General features: G+C 39.2%; 1 long non-coding RNA gene across 1 annotated transcript; it reads right to left on the bottom strand.

The window, feature by feature from the left end:
* Positions 1 to 5,186: 5,186 nt before the first annotated feature.
* On the bottom strand, positions 5,187 to 6,361 carry LOC113110455 (uncharacterized). Its single transcript, XR_003293145.1, has 3 exons — positions 6,324 to 6,361; positions 5,686 to 5,740; positions 5,187 to 5,552 (listed from the first exon to the last, which is right to left on the bottom strand). It is a non-coding gene; the product is annotated as an uncharacterized LOC113110455 (long non-coding RNA).
* Between the last annotated feature and the right edge of the window lie 479 nt (positions 6,362 to 6,840).

Genomic DNA, 6,840 nt, shown 5'->3' with positions numbered 1-6,840 from the left:
CCAAAGCCTTTTCATAAGCCAGAAGCTGATTGGTTAATTTCCAGAGGACACTTTCAGAGAGCTAGCACAGCCAAACGGCTCTGGCTTTTTCAATAAACCAACCTTGCAATCCCAGCCATGCTTTACCTTACAATCTCACTGCTCTGATCTTTCATCAGAACTTACTCTCAGAACGGTATGGGGCATCCCAAACTTTAATCATCTTTGACCTATAAACCTCAGCTTCTACAGTGCAAAACTCCCCATAGAGCCTCAGAGTCCTTTCTATCTCTCTCATGCACACACACAGCAGTTGTTCAGCAATCAATTTACCTGAAGCAGTACCGCTGAAAATTACTTAAGGAGCTCCTCTCTGCATGGCATGTCCTTCATTTTTAGTGCACAAATGAGGATGCCTGTTTTTCTGACAATTTGACAGGTAAGATTGTGTTTTTCCCATTTACAGCAATCACAAGACAAGGACTGCTTTTACCTATAGAAGAAATAAAGTGCAAATAATTGTAACATTTTTAGTATAACCAAACATTTCAGACAACCTTGCATGTAGCAAATGCAAACCTTGGCCAAGTAGTTAGTGCATATGCTAACCAGTATGTTGTGGTGCTTAGGTAGGAGATGCAGGTTCAAATTTAATTTTAATGTGTTAGTGAAGTGACATACAACCAAATATGGTGTCCCATACTCAGAATTTGTGCTCTGCATTTAACCCATCCAAAGTGCACAAACACAAAGCAGTGAACACACACACACTCTGTGAACACACACTTGGAGCAGTGGGCAGCCATTTTTGCTCCAGCACCCGGGGAGCAGTTGGGGGTTCGATGCCTTGCTCAAGGGCACCTCAGTCGTGGTATTGTCAGCCCGAGATTCGAATCCACAACCCTAGGGTTAGGAGTCAAACTTTCTAACCACTAGGCCACGACTTCATCCAGACATGTTCTACTGCTTTTCCATCTACTTTATGCATGATGCATTATAAGTGGAAAAAAATCAGAAATTTGATATGCAAAAACCTGCTGTACACAATCTACTGTATGTGAGTCCACACAAACTCACCCTCATGCTGTTGTAAACCCGTAAGACCTCCATTCATCTTCGGAACACAGTTTAAGATATTTTAGATTTAGTCCGAGAACTTCCTGTCCCTCCATTGAAGCTGTGTGTACGATATACTGTCCATGTCCAGAAAGGTAAGAAAAACATCAAAGTAGTCCATGTGACATCAGAGGGTCAGTTAGAATATTTTGAAGCATCGAAAATACATTTTGGTCCAAAAATAGCAAAAACGTCGACTTTATTCAGCATTGTCTTCTCTTCGGGGTCTGTTGTGAGCGCATTCAAAACACAACAGTTCAGTGATATCCGGTTCGTGAAAGAATCATTCGATGTAACCGGATCTTCTTGAACCATTTCACCAAATAGAACGGAATCGTTTGAAATGGTTTGCGTCTCCAATACGCATTAATCCACAAATGACTTATCCTACCGGACTATCCTCTGGATCATCGCCCTGTGCCTTCCTCTATTGGGGTTGGCGGACGACAATCAGGGGTTAACTTTGGAAATCTCTGCGCCGTACGCCGAGTCCCGGTTTCTCGATGCAATTCGATCCCTCCGCCAAAGATGGCTGTGATAAACGCCCGTTCCCTGGCAAATAAGACATTCCTGCTAAACGACTTTTTCCTCACTCATAAACTGGATTTTCTATTTATCACCGAATCATGGACTCAGGTAGGAGACCTCACTCCTTTTTCAGATCTGGTGCCTAGTGACTGTTCGTTCTTTAACTCTCCCCGAGTACAAGGTAGGGGGGGCGGTCTTGTGACTATTTTAAAAACATCACTTTTTCCTCGCTGTCAGAAAATGACGTTAAAAGTTTTCCTCAGCTTTGAAGCACAGATATTTCGCCTCCAATGGAATGGCCCTATCATGATAGCTGTGATTTACCGCCCTCCACATATGGTCCAAAACTTTATCCTTGAACTTACAGAGCTATTAGGGTTTTTAACAACAAACTGTGACCGTTTCATTCTGTTAGGCGATTTCAACGTCCATGTCTGTTGCCCTCTTAATCCCCTTTCAAAGGAGTTTTTAACGTTGATAGACTCTTTTAATCTCCAACAATGGGTTAATGAGCCCACCCATCAACAGGGGCACATATTGGACCTTGTGCTCTCCTATGGGCTATTGGTCTCAGAGCTCTCTGTATCGGACTATTTGATCTCCGACCACAAACCTATAATTTTTTCTCTCTCACTACAAAATCTAACTCTTCCACGTGAAAGTGCAAAAGTTTCACGTGTCTATTCTTCCCACTTCCATCTGGATTTTAATGCTCTTTTTAATGAACTATCCTCTCAGTGGCTTTTGGAAAAATTACACTCCGACCTAAATGCCGACCAACAGTTCGATCTGTTGAACAATTCCTGGATTTCTGTCCTAAATGAAACTGCGCCTTTAAAAGTTTTTAAACCCAAACATAAGGCTGTGAAGTGGCTAACACCTGAAACCCGTGCGCTTAGACAAGCATGCAGAAAAAGGGAAAGAAAATGGAAAAAGGACAAAACACAGTCTTCTTCCGAGCGGTTTAAATCTGCTCTGCTGGCTTACCAGTCTGCAGCGAAATCTGCTAAAGCGGCCTATTTTTCAAATTTGATATCATGCAATAGAAATAAGCCAAAAATCTTATTCTCTGTGTTAAATTCTATGTTAAACCCATCTGTAATCTGCATTCCAAACCCTTCTGATGATTTATGTGAATGTTTTCTGAGGTTTTTCTCTGATAAAATCGTAAATCTAAGGTCTCAAGTAGCTACAAACAATTCTGTGTCTATGTTGGAAGATATTTTGCAGTCTTCATGTGTTTGGGACACTTTTGAACCAGTCTCATTACAAGTACTTTCTGAAGTCATTAACGCCCTAAAACCCTCACTGTGTCCTTATGACGAGATACATCCTCGCTACCTCAAACTGACCACAGAGTCAATTTGCCCTACATTACTCATTTTTATAAACAAGTCCTTAGCTACTGGTATGGTTCCTACCGCTCTGAAACGGGCAGTTGTCACCCCTCTCCTCAAAAAACCTTCATTGGACACGTCGGTGTTAAATAATTTTCGGCCAATTTCTGTGCTCCCATTTATTTCTAAGGTGTTAGAAAAGCTGGTCTTAACTCAACTTCAGTTATTTCTCAGCACTAACCACATTTCCGAACGCTTTCAGTCTGGCTTTAAACCTCTCCATAGCACTGAATCAGCTTTACTGAGAGTTTTTAATGATATTTTAGTTACCACTGATTCAGGGGACTCCTTAATTTTAGTTCTCCTTGACTTAACAGCTGCCTTCGACACCATCGATCACCAGGTGCTTCTATGGAGACTAAAATCCCTAGTGGGGTTAAATGGTTATGTCCTGGAGTGGTTTAAATCATACTTAACTGACCGCTACTACTCAATAAAAATTGGAAACTACTCCTCCTCTGCTGCGCGTCTCGAATTTGGCCTTCCTCAGGGTTCGATCTTATCCCCTCTGCTTTTCTCCCTCTATATGTTGCCGCTAGGATCGATTATGAGAAAGCATGGAGTACAGTATCATCTCTATTCTGACGATACCCAAATCTACCTACCTATAAAAAGAGACAATCCTCTTTCTGTCACCTCGCTATTTTCCTGCCTTGACGAGATTAAAATCTGGCTGGCAAATAATTTTCTATCCCTCAACAATTCAAAGACAGAGGTTATTGTGTTTAACTCCTCAAATGTCTCCAAAATTGATACATCTATTCTAGATGACCTGGCAGTTCACCAAACAAAGTGTGCAAAAAATCTTGGTGTCTTGTTGGACTGTCAACTCACTCTAGACAAACACATCTCCTCAGTAGTTGCGTCTAGCTTTTTCCAGCTCCGTCAGTTATCAAAAATCAAACACGCATTGCCTGTTAGCTCGCTTGAGACAGTAGTCCACGCCTTTATTGTTTCACGGCTGGACTACTGTAATTCTTTATATAGCGGCATTTCAAAAATACAATTAGATAGGCTTCAATTAGTCCAAAATGCTGCTGCGAAATTTCTAAAAAATGGTCGTAAATATGACCACTCCACCCCGCTACTCCGAGCCCTTCACTGGTTACCGATTCAGTATCGCGTAAATTTTAAAATAATTTTATTCGTCTACAAATGTGTGCACGATCTGGCCCCAAGCTATCTATCTGACCTCATCTCCCCTTACAACCCCACTCGAGAGCTCCGCTCTGGAAATCAAAAGCTGCTCAAGATCCCCTCATCCAGACTCAAACGCAGAGGTGACAGAGCATTCTCTATCGCAGGCCCGAGATTGTGGAACAACCTTCCAAGCCACATCAGAACAGCTCCTTCACTAGATATCTTTAAATCTCTCTTAAAAACCCACCTGTTCTCCCTTGCCTTTTTGGATTGACAGGGATAGTTTTTAGTAAGTTCATTAGTTTCAGGTAGTCGTGTGTAAAAACATAATATTTGTGATAAAGTGCTAGACACACTGTCTACTGGATTGTAAATTTTCACACTTGGTGTTTTTAATTATTATGTACCATCAAATGCTCAAGGGAAGCTATACACTCTTTTAAACTTTCACTGGCATGTAACATGTTCTAGTGTTGTCAATTCTATCTGCTTTATTTTATCTCTATATGTCATGCATTGTATTTTGTACAGCACTTTGGTCAGTCGGGTGACTGTGTTAAGTGGTGCTTTATAAATAAACGAACTTGAACTTGAACTTGACTTAAGCTGTTAACTTGTCCCAGAGTAATTATTTACTCAAACAGTACACTGACTGAACTGCACTGAAGATGAACACCGAGCCGAGCCAGATAACGAACGAAAGATTGACTCATTGACAAACTGATATGTATATGCATTTAATGAATATAAATTTCATTGATTTCATTGATTCACATTACAAGCCATCAGAATTTAATCTTACATCTTGGCCATAAAAACATCAGCCCCAACTGCACCAAATTGCATATTTGTTGTTCACGTTGGGCATTCAAATGTTTTTCCTCCTGGAGTATGAGCTCTATATCCTCATATTTCATATGAATCATACAAACCTGATGTATCAAATATGATTCTGAACAAAAACACATACATAAACTTTGTCTATATATGCATATATTGTATCTAAAAGTTCAACAAACTGTTCTGTTTTTTTTCTGACTATTATTTTATATGTCAAGCTTCATGGGGTTAAAACTGCATTTGGGACACAGTCTGCAGACTTAATCTTAAAATATACAAAATATAATGCAATTTATGTAAGAATTCATAACGCTGTCAAGTTGAGGTAGCAGAAAAAGAGGGAGATGTTTCTCATTAGTGTACAAACAGCCTGTACCGCCTCACTGACATGTGAACAATGTGGACAGTCTCTGTGGACAGAATGTTTTCCACTAGGAAAGACTGTCACATCCTTTCCTTTCCCATCATCACAAACATCACTGCATCGCTGATGACAGATAAGGAGGTGGAGTGGGTTTTTTCGTCTCACTTTTAAAGTCACCTTTGTCTCTGCTGATGACAAGGTCAGTGATTTCAGATTTGGAGCCTGGGCAAGGACTGTTGATGTGTGACTGGTGGGTGATGCGTGTTGTTTAAATATGCCATTGCTTTCGCTGCTATTGTATGTCTCAGAGAATAACCTTACCATGTAGTCTGTGGGCATGTGGTTTGAGTGAACAAACCCACGCAGATTCTTGAGCCTGCAGGTCAAAAAGAGCAGTGAGTGCTGGGGAAGAGTTGATTATTATTATTATTATTTTTACAAACAAATCATAGATTTTAATATTTTCACTGTAATTACTGTAAAAATGGTACAGTAAAATTAATTGGTTAATGTTACTAACTATATACAATACAGTGGAAAAACCGTGTTCTAACCTGACATTTAATTTTGTGAAAAATACAATTTAGTGTTTTCAGGTAAAAAATAATGAATTAACAAATAATTTATGGTGAAAAACAGTAAAAGGACATTTCCAAAAGTCCTTGATTGACAAAACAGATATTATATATACAGTATATATGAATTATATGATATTTTGAATTAATAATTAATGATGATTATTAATATTAATGTGATGATGTCATAAGTCAACTTTAATCTTTGGGTTATGCCCTGTGTTTTTGTTTGGTTTATATTAGTTTGGTTTATATTATTGATATGAATGTTTGTTTTTGGCTTTATTTTTCTGGTCTAAGGTGCACATTAAATCAAGGAAAAGAGACACCAAAAAGGGTTATTTTTGTAGTTATTTATTCAAAGTTTCAGTTTTATTTCCTTACCTTTTTCCTCTAGGCTCATGACTGCAGCATGGTTTGGGGATAAGGGGTAAAGAGGAAGTGCGGCTTTCCTGTTTCCTATTTTATACAATCAAATTGAATTCTGGGTAATTTAGGCATAGTCTACAGGCTAGTCAGAGCAGGGGGGTCATCGTTTATTGTTTATTTTGAATGTGTGTATATGTAAATGTATTGTTCAGTTTTTTTATGTATTTTTGTAATGTCTATCCTATGTTGTTTTGAACTTTATCTTAAATTGAGTTTATGTGGCTGTTTATGTGTGTGTACATGATTTTTCTTTTTGTGGGTTTTCCTATAATTTGGGATGGTTTGACCCTTGAGCTTAAAAAGGGCATACTTGTTCTCTCAGGGTTTAATGTTGGTTGGGGCCTCCATGAGGAGGGTCAACTTTAATGTCTCCAGTGTCAGATGTGAGTCAATAAACTTTTTTTGACTGCAGGCATCTGCCCGCCTTTGTTCTGGTCATGTCCCCACAATTAACAATATTAAATTGATAAGG

This window comes from Carassius auratus, chromosome 10 (genome assembly GCF_003368295.1).
Source record: "Carassius auratus strain Wakin chromosome 10, ASM336829v1, whole genome shotgun sequence".
Lineage (NCBI taxonomy): Eukaryota > Metazoa > Chordata > Actinopteri > Cypriniformes > Cyprinidae > Carassius > Carassius auratus.
This window is presented reverse-complemented; position numbering and strand designations above follow the sequence as displayed.